General features: G+C 63.4%; 1 long non-coding RNA gene across 1 annotated transcript; it reads right to left on the reverse strand.

The window, feature by feature from the left end:
• Nucleotides 1–210: 210 nt before the first annotated feature.
• LOC146764973 (uncharacterized) lies at nucleotides 211–3,493 on the reverse strand. The gene is made up of 2 exons (XR_014950476.1): nucleotides 503–3,493; nucleotides 211–311 (listed from the first exon to the last, which is right to left on the reverse strand). It is a non-coding gene; the product is annotated as an uncharacterized LOC146764973 (long non-coding RNA).
• Between the last annotated feature and the right edge of the window lie 6,852 nt (nucleotides 3,494–10,345).

Raw genomic sequence — 10,345 nt, forward strand, 5'->3', positions numbered from 1 at the left:
AGCAATCTCTAGAAGTCACCAGACATATTGCATTCACAAAAATCTCCAGATCACCAAGATTCAGCCCAAAAAAACTCCAGATCACAAAAATTTACATGGAAAAACCCTCAGAAATATCACCACTAAGCCTTCCAAGACCTGAAATCATCCCAAAAAAGCTCCCCACTAGTTTCCCCTCTCTGGTCTCTGCACTAGGCCAGACAACATTAAGGGAATAAAAAGCAGTTGTATTTATTGAAGTGCTTTCAGGTACATCTCGGGCGGATGAAGCCCCCCTAGGGGCTACATCCAAAAACGGACAGGAACCTTTCCTGGAAACAAAGGAAAAATGCAGTCAATATCCACTGGTCAAGAAAATTCAGGGGAGTCATGTGGGGGTTTGGACTCGAGGGGATCCCAGTGAGGTAGGGGGTCCTTGCAGCATCTCCTGGGGGCCTTAGTGTCCTCAGCCCCCACCTCCACCCAGGGGCTCCGTGGGGCTCGGGGTGTCCTTATCCCCCACCTCTGTGCTCCAGGTGATCTCAGGGTGTTCTCCAGGTTGGGAACGGCCAAAGCAGCTGCAGGATTTGGGGCTTGGGATCTGCAGGAAGTTCTGTGTCTCCATTTCCGTGCCATGTCCTGGACTACAGGTCCTTGGCACGTGCGATTTCCTGGAGTCATTGATGGGAAAAGCTGGGTGTAGGTGGAAAAACCAGGTTTAGGTGGGAAAAGCTGGGTTTAGGTGGGAAGAACCAGGTTTAGGTGGGAAAAGCTGGGTTTAGGTGTTGCCTTGGGACAGTGGGTGAAACATTGGGAATTCTGGTGCTGACAGGGGTTCTGCAGCTTCCACAGAAATTCCCTTTTGCTCTGCCCTTGATGAATCCAAAAGAGCCGGAGTGAGTTTGTGGTGAGCCCAAGATTCCAGAGACATTGAAAAGATGTGGGGAGAGGCAGGGGGTGACCCTGGGAACACCGGGAGTGGACTGGGAGCACTGGGAGTGAACTGGGAGCAGGGAGGGGGAGCATGGAGTCCTACTGGGAGCACTGGTTGGAACTGGGAGGCCCCGGGAATGAGTGATTCCGGGAACGAGGGATCCCGGGACCGGGATGGACCGGAACTCGGGCTATCCAGGGGCGATCCCGAGGGGTCCCGGGAGAATTCCCAAGGATTCCCACTCCCGCCCCCGCCGCGTCCCTCCGTCGCTTTCGCGCCTCCCGAACGGCGCCTCCGGAATCGACCCAGCAACCGGTGACGTCACGAACGCCGCCGGCTGCCATTGGCTGCTGCGCGGCGGCGGCACCAATCGCGAGCGGGGGCGGGGCTCCAGCGCGGGGGCTGGGGGCGCTCCGGCGGCTCCTGGGGGCAACGAGGGGACGGAGGGATCCCCAGAGATCCCATTCCCGGACACGGGGACCCTCCTGGACATCCATTCCTGGGCACGGAGACCCTCTGCACTCCCCTCTCTGCCACCGGGACCCCCCTGCACCCCCTTATCCTGAACCTGGACCCCCCTGCACCCCCTTATCCTGAACCGGGACCCCCAGACCCGCCCATTCCCGGGACCCCCCTGCACCCCCTTATCCTGAACCGGGACCCCCAGACCCGCCCATTCCCGGGACCCCCCTGCACCCCCTTATCCTGAACCGGGACCCCCCTGCACCCCCTTATCCTGAACCGGGACCCCCAGACCCGCCCATTCCCGGGACCCCCCTGCACCCCCTTATCCGGAACCGGGACCCCCAGACCCGCCCATTCCCGGGACCCCCCTGCACCCCCTTATCCGGAACCGGGACCCCCAGACCCGCCCATTCCCAGGCATGGGGACCGCTGGCACTGGGAGCCTCCTGCACACCCTGAACCCCCCTTGTCTTCTCCGCAGGGACCCTCTGGAACCTCCAGCCTTCCATCACAGGACACCTTGAACCTCCCATGGGACCCCCTGCAGCCCCCAACGTGCTCCTCTGGCCAAACCCCAAATCCTGGGGCTGCTTTGGCTGTTCCCAGCCTGGAGAGCACCCTGAGCCCAGCCAGAGCACAGCCGTGGGCGATGAAGCCAAGTCACACCTTGAGGAGAGGCGGTTCAGATTTTGTTCTCAGCACACAGCAGGAGCCAGGGTGTCCCCAAAGGCCGGGGGGTCCCCAAAGACCACTCCCCGCTCCCCCATCAGCGAAGCTTTGCACGATTGGGACGTTTTAACGAGCAAAAGCGTCAGCACTCAGTGGTTACAGACGGCAGAACTTTGGATTAATTAATATCCCAGTTTGCTGGTTCTGTCTGCCCCCTCCCATGGGAATTACCCCAGGAGATTTCCCTGCCTGGAAAGCGCTGCTGGGATGGGTCCCGAGCAGGGGAGCGAGGACGAGGGGCTGGATCAGCTCTGGCCGCCATCTCCCACTGCCGGAATTTCCTTTTCCCTCAGGAATTTCTCAGCGCTCTGAGCTGTCAATCATCGCCTGTCACCCAACAGTGACAGTGACAGTGACAATGACAGTGACACAGTGACAATGACAGTGACAATGACAGTGACAATGACAGCGACAGTGACAATGACAGTGACAGTGAAAGTGACAGGGACAGTGACAGTGACACAGTGACAATGACAGTGACAGAGACAGTGACAATGACACAGTGACAATGACAGTGACAGCGACAGTGACAATGACAGTGACAGTGACAATGACACAGTGACAATGACAGTGAAAATGACAGTGACAGTGACACAGTGACAGTGACAATGATAATGACAGCGACAGTGACAGTGACAGTGACAGTGAAAGTGACAGGGACAGTGACAGGGACAGTGACAGTAACACAGTGACAATGACAGTAAAATGACACAGTGACAATGACAGTGAAAATGACAGTGACAGTGACACAGTGACAGTGACAGTGACAATGACAGCGACAATGACAGTGACAGTGACAATGACAGTGACAGTGAAAGTGACAGGGACAGTGACAGGGACAGTGACAGTAACACAGTGACAATGACGCAGTGACAGTGACAGTGACATTGACAGTGACAATGACACAGTGACAATGACAGTGACAGCGACAGTGACAATTACAGTGAAATGACACAGTGACAGTGACAATGACAGTGAAAATGACAGTGACAGTGACACAGTGACAGTGACAGTGACAATGACAATGACAGTGACAATGACAGCAACAGCGACAGTGACAGCAACAGTGACAGCGACAGTGACACAGTGACAATGACAGTGACAGCGACAGTGACAATGACACAGTGACAGTGACAATGACAGTGACAGTGACAACAGGGAGACACCCAGCCTACACCCCTCCCCTCACCCCAGACTGGCACAACCAGGTCCCCCAGCACCCCCAGGTCCCTGTCACTCCTGGGGGCCTCTATCCCCCCAGTGCTCCCAGTATCCCCCCAGTGCTCCCAGTATCCCCCATGTCCCTTCCAGTTCCCCCCCAGTGCTCCCAGTTCCCCCCCAGTGCTCCCAGTATCCCCCATGTCCCTCCCAGTTCCCCCCCAGTGCTCCCAGTTGCCCCCTGCCCTCCCAGTATCCCCCATGTCCCTCCCAGTGCCCCCCCAGTGCTCCCAGTATCCCTTTCCAGTCCCCCCAGTACCTGGCCCCCCCCCGGGCTGGGGGGCAGCGCTGGGGCCGAGGGGGGCCGGGGGGCTGTGGGGTGAGGGGCAGAGATCAGGGGAGGTCCCACCCCAAATTGAGGGGGTCGGGGAGGGGCTCGGAAGATTTGGGGGGGGGGTCTCAATTAAATGGGAATTGGGGGGGGTGAATTTAGGGGGGTTAAGGGGGGTTTGGGGGTCCTGGGAAATTTGGAGGGGGTAAAGGGGGAGTTTTGGGGGGTTCCCAGCCCTGGGGGGGTCTGGGGGAGGGGCAGGGCCCAGGGATGGGGTTCGGGGGGAGATTTTGGGGGTGGGGGTTGTTCTGGGGAGGGGGTCATTTTTGGGGGGTTATTTTGGGGAGGGGCACTCTTTGTGGGGGTGGGGACTATTTCGGGGGTGTTCTTTTAGGATGGGGATTAATTTGGGATGGGGATTAATTTGGGGGGTATTTGGGGGGATTGGATTATTTTAGGGAGGGGGATATTTTGGGGAGGGAAATTATTTGGGATGGGGGACGGTTGGGGGGGGTCTTTTGGGGGTTGGGGATGATTTGGGGAGGGGGATTATGTTGAGGGGATTATTTTGGGGGGACAGGGATGATTCTGGGGGGGGGTCCCTCACCTGTCCGGCCGTGCACGAGCCAGAGCCCCCCCGCCAGCGCCACCCCCACCACGAAGGCACCGAAGGAAACAGCGGCCACGGTCCCGGGGGGCACGGGAGGGGCTGAGGGGCAGCGTCAGCCCCCCAAAATCCCCCCCAAATTTGGGGGCCGAGACAGCCCAAATTCCCCCCTAAACCCCTGCAAAGGAATCCCAGGGTCCGGGACCCCCCCACCCCAAAAGAGAAACCAGACCCTCAAGAGCCCCCCAGCCCCCCAAAACCGCCCCAGGGATCCGGGAGCCCCCCCGCCCCGTCCGAAGGGACTGAGCACTTCGGGACCCCCCACGCAGCCCCCCAATCCCCCCCAACGGGTCCGCGAACCTCCAAAATCCCCCCCTCCCCCAAAAGGGACCCAGGAGTTCGGGACCCCCCCCCCCACAAATGAGCCGGGGGTCTCCTCCCCAGCCCTCCAACCCCCCCCCAGGAAGGACCCAGGGCTCTGGGACCCCCCAAATTCCCCAGTCCCGGGGGTCCCGGTGCCCCCCCCCCCCATTCCCGTCACTCACCCGCAGGGGGGGCCCGGGGCCGCTCCCGGGGGGGGGGCGGGGGGCGCAGGAGGGGCGGGGGCGGCGGGAACGGCGGCGGGGGGAGCCCCGGGGGGGCACCTGGGGGGAGGGGCGGTTATTGGGGGGCATCGGGAGGGGGAGCCCCTTCTTTCTGCGGGGGGGGAACTGGGGGTCCCGGTTGTGGGGGGGTCTCGGTTTTGGGGGGGTCTCTGTTGTAGGGGGGGTCCCGGGGCGGAAGGGTGGGGGGGGTGTCTGACGGGGGTCCCGGGTTACGGGGGGTCCCAGGGGGGTCTTGGTTGGGGGGGGGTCTCTGTTGTAGGGGGGGTCCCGGGTGTCTGTCGGGGGTCCCGGGTTACGGGGGGTCCCAGGGGGGTCTCTGTCGGGGGTCCCGGCAGGTTTGGGGGGTGGGTTCCCTCGCGGGGGTCTCGGGGGGCGTGGCTCCAGAGGGGAGGTGCCGGGGGTGTCCCCGCCGGGGGTCCCGTACCGGGCGCGGGGGTCGCGGGGGTCCCCAGCGTCACCACGATCGGCCGGGTCACGGTGCGCAGCGCGGGGGCGGGGCCAGCGCGGGGGCGGGGCCGGGGGGCGGGGCCAGCGCCGGAGGCTCCGCCCCCTCTGCGGGGACAGGGCTCGGCCCGGCACTGGGCGAGGGGCGGGGTTACCGGGGGGGGGACCGGGGGGCGACACCCCCAGAACCCCCCGGTGTCCCCGGTGCCACCCCGTGACCCCCTGTCCCTGTGTCCCCCCTGTCCCGGTGTCCTCAGTGTCACCCCCGTGTCCCCCTGTCCCGGTGTCCCCCCTGTCCCGGTGTCCCCCTGTCCCGGTGTCCCCGCTGCCACCCCCGTGTCCCCCTGTCCCGGTGTCCCCCCTGTCCCCGGTGTCCCCCCTGTCCCGGTGTCCCCGCTGCCACCCCCGTGTCCCCCTGTCCCGGTGTCCCCCCTGTCCCCCGTGTTCCCCCCTGTCCCGGTGTCCCCCTGTCCTGGTGTCCCCCCCCGTCCCGGTGTCCCCCTGTCCCCGGTGTCCCCGCTGCCACCCCCGTGTCCCCCCCTTGTCCCTGTGTCCCCCTGTCCCTGTGTCCCCCCGTCCCGGTGTCCCCCCTGTCCCGGTGTCCCCCCCTGTCCTGGTGTCCCCGGTGCCACCCCCGTGTCCCCCTGTCCCAGTGTCCCCCTGTCCCAGTGTCCCCCCGTACCGGTGTCCCCGGTGCCACCCCCGTGTCCCCCCTGTCCCGGTGCTGTCACGGCCCCGTTCCCGCTGTCCCCTGTTCCCGGTGCGTGTCCCCAACGTGTCCCACTCCCGGTTCAGGGCTGCCCCTGCTCTTGCTGTCCCCATTCCCAGTGTCCCCCATTTCCTCTGTATCCCCATTCCTGTTGTTCCTGTTGTTATCCCATTGTATCCCCATTCCCATTATCCCCTTGTTGCCCCACTGTATTCCCATTCCCATTATCCCCATTCCTGTTATCCCATAGCTATCTCATTATCCCGTTATCCCACTCTCGTTATCCCATTGCTATCCCATTATCCTGTTATCCCATCGCTATCCCGTTATCCCATTATCCCGTCGCTATCCCATTATCCCGTTATCCCACTCCCGTTATCCCATCATTATCCCGTTATCCCATCCCCACTATCCCCCTGTCCCACCACGGTCTTGCTGCCGTGCCACTGTTATCCCATTGCTGTCCTGTTATCCCATTATCCCATCACTATCCCACCCCCTTATCCCCGTTATCCCATCACTACCTCATTATCCACCCCCGTTATCCCCCTGTCCCACCACCACCCCGCTGTTATCCCATTGCTATCCCATTATCCCACTGCTATTATCCCACTGCTATCCCGTTATCCCATCGTTATCCCAGCCCTGTTATCCCGTTATCCCATTGCTATCCTGTTATCCCAGCACTATCCCCGTTATCTCGTTATCCCATCATTATCCCAGCCCGTTATCCCAGCCCGTTATACTATTATCACATCGTTATCCCAGCCTGTTATCCCAGCCCGTTATCCCGTTATCCCGATATCCTGTTATCCCAGCCCGTTATCCCGTTATCCCATTATCCCATTATCCCGTTATCCCAGCCCGTTATCCCATTATACCAGCCCATTATCCCATTATCCCGTTATCCCATTATCCCAGCCCGTTATCCCGTTATCCCATCATTATCCCAGCCCGTTATCCCGTTATCCCAGCCCATTATCCCAGCCCGTTATCCCGTTATCCCATCATTATCCCAGCCCGTTATCCCGTTATCCCAGCCCGTTATCCCGTTATCCCAGCCCGTTATCCCATTATCCCAGCCCATTATCCCGTTATCCCATTATCCCAGCCCATTTTCCCATTATCCCGTTATCCCAGCCCGTTATCCCGTTATCCCAGCCCATTATCCCAGCCCGTTATCCCGTTATCCCATCATTATCCCAGCCCATTATCCCATTACCCCAGCCCGTTATCCCGTTATCCCGTTATCCCAGCCCGTTATCCCATTATCCCGTTATCCCAGCCCATTATCCCAGCCCGTTATCCCGTTACCCCAGCCCGTTATCCCGTTATCCCGTTACCCCAGCCCGTTATCCCGTTATCCCGTTATCCCAGCATCCCAGCCCATTATCCCAGCCCGTTATCCCGTTATCCCAGCCCATTATCCCATTATCCCGTTATCCCAGCCCGTTATCCCATTATACCAGCCCATTATCCCATTATCCCGTTATCCCAGCCCGTTATCCCATTATCCCAGCCCATTATCCCATTATCCCGTTATCCCAGCCCATTATCCCATTATCCCGTTATCCCAGCCCGTTATCCCATTATCCCAGCCCGTTATCCCATTATCCCGTTATCCCAGCCTGTTATCCCGTTATCCCATCGTTATCCCAGCCCGTTATCCCGTTATCCCATCGTTATCCCAGCCCGTTATCCCGTTATCCCAGCCCATTATCCCATTATCCCAGCCCATTATCCCAGCCCATTATCCCGTTACCCCAGCCCGTTATCCCGTTATCCCAGCATCCCGCTTTCCCGCTTTTCCGCTTTCCCATGGTCATCCCCCGTCCCGCCGCGCCGCAGCCGGGCCGGTACCGCGGGCAGCCCCGGCGGGGTGCCGGTGCCGGTGCCGGTGCCGGGGCCGGTGCCGGGGCCGCCGCGCTGGCGGCAGAGGCGCAGGCGGCAGTGCAGGAACTGCAGCGGCTCCGGGAACCGCGCCGGGAGCACGAACGAGCTCCGGAGCCGCCGCCGCGGCCCCGCCGCGCCGCAGCCCCCGCGCAGCACCACGAGCGGCCGCGGCACCGGGGCGGGACCCCGGGCGGGGCCCGGCGACGAGCGCGGGGACACGAAACAGCGGCGGAGGGAGAAACCGAGCCCGGGGGGAGCGCGGGACAGGGACACCTGCGGGACACGGACACGGACACGGGGTCACAGAGGGGACAGGGACACCTGCGGGGACACGGACACGGGGACAGGGGGTCACAGAGGGGACAGGGACACCTGCGGGACACGGACACGGACACGGGGTCACAGAGGGGACAGGGACACCTGCGGGGACACGGACACGGACACGGACACGGGGTCACAGAGGGGACAGGGACACCTGCGGGACACGGACACGGACACGGGGTCACAGAGGGGACAGGGACACCTGCGGGGACACGGACACGGACACGGACACGGGGTCACAGAGGGGACAGAGACACCTGCGGGACACGGACACGGGGTCACAGAGGGGACAGGGACACCTGCGGGGACATGGACACGGACACGGACACGGGGTCACAGAGGGGACAGAGACACCTGCGGGACACGGACACGGACATTGACAGGGACACGGACACGGTGTCACAGAGGGGACAGAGACACATGTGGGGACACGGACACGGACACGGTGTCACAGAGGGGACAGAGACACATGTGGGGACACGGACACGGACAGGGGGTCACAGAGGGGACAGGGACAGGGGAGTCACAGAGGGGACAACGACACCTGGACAGGGACACAGGGACAGGGACACAAGGACAGGGGCATCACAGAGGGGACAGCAACACCGGGACAGGGACACAGGGACAGGGACAATGACACCTGGACAGGGATAGGGACACAGGGACAGGCGGTGTCACAGAGGGGACAGGGACAGCGACAGTGACAGCGACACCTGGCAGGGACAGGAACAGGAACACAGGGACAGGGACAATGACACCTGGAGAGGGACAGGAACAGTGACAGCGACACCTGGCAGGGACAGGGACGGGGGATGGGGGGGTCACAGAGGGGACACGGGGGAATGGGGATCGGGACCCCCCCGCTCCCCCCTCACCTGCACGAACACGCACCCCCCGTGTCCCCTGTCCCTGTTCCTCACCTGCACGAACACGGTCCCCCCGTGTCCCCCGTGTCCCCCCGTGTCCCCCATGTCCCCCGTGTCCCCCATGTCCCCCGTGTCTCCCGTGTCCCCTGTCCCCGTCCTCACCTGCAGGAACACGGTCCCCCCATGTCCCCCCGTATCCCCCGTGTCTCCCGTGTCCCCCGTGTCCCCCCGTGTCCCCCCGTGTCCCCCCGTGTCCCCCCGTGTCCCCCGTGTCCCCCCGTGTCCCCCCGTGTCCCCCCGTGTCCCCCGTGTCTCCCGTATCCCCCCGTGTCCCCCGTGTCTCCCGTGTCCCCCCGTGTCCCTCGTGTCTCCCGTGTCCCCCGTGTCCCCGTCCCCATCCTCACCTGCAGGAACACGTGTCCCCCCATGTCCCCCGTGTCCCCCATGTCCCCCGTGTCCCCCCATGTCCCCCGTGTCCCCCCGTGTCCCCCGTGTTCCCCCGTGTCCCCCCGTGTCCCCCGTGTCCCCCCATGTCCCCCGTGTCCCCCCGTGTCTCCCGTGTCCCCCCGTGTCCCCGTCCCCGTCCTCACCTGCAGGAACACGGTCCCCCCGTGTCCCCCCGTGTCCCCCGTGTCTCCCGTGTCCCCCCGTGTCCCCCCGTGTCCCCCGTGTCCCCCCGTGTCCCCCGTGTCCCCCCGTGTCCCCCCGTGTCTCCCGTGTCCCCCCGTGTCCCCGTCCCCGTCCTCACCTGCAGGAACACGCGTCCCCCCGCGGGCACGGCTCTCGGTCCCGGTGCCGGCCCGAACTCGGGGGAGGGGGCGACGTCCAGGCGGAGCCGGGGGGGGCGGGGCGGGCACCGGGGCTGCGGCGGCGGCGTCAGCGCGGGCCCGCTCCAGTGCCACCGGTGCCACCAGTGCCACCAGTGACCCCCCCAGTGCCACCAGTGACCCCCAGTGACCCCCCAGTGCCACCAGTGCCACCAGTGACCACCAGTGACCCCCCCAGTGACCCCCCAGTGCCACCAGTGCCACCAATGCCCCCCCCAGTGCCCCCAGTGACCCCCAGTGACCCCCCAGTGACCCCCAGTGACCCCCCCAGTGACCCTCAGTGACCCCCCCAGTGCCACCAGTGGCCACCAGTGACCCCCCCCAGTGACCCCCCAGTGCCACCAGTGCCACCAGTGCCCCCCCCAGTGCCACCAGTGACCCCCAGTGACCCCCCAGTGCCACCAGTGACCACCAGTGACCCCCAGTGACCCCCCAGTGCCACCAGTAATGTCCCAGTGACCCCCCCAGTGACCTCCC

Source organism: Lonchura striata, chromosome 30 (assembly GCF_050655825.1).
Source record: "Lonchura striata isolate lonStrDom1 chromosome 30, ASM5065582v1, whole genome shotgun sequence".
Classification (NCBI taxonomy): domain Eukaryota; kingdom Metazoa; phylum Chordata; class Aves; order Passeriformes; family Estrildidae; genus Lonchura; species Lonchura striata.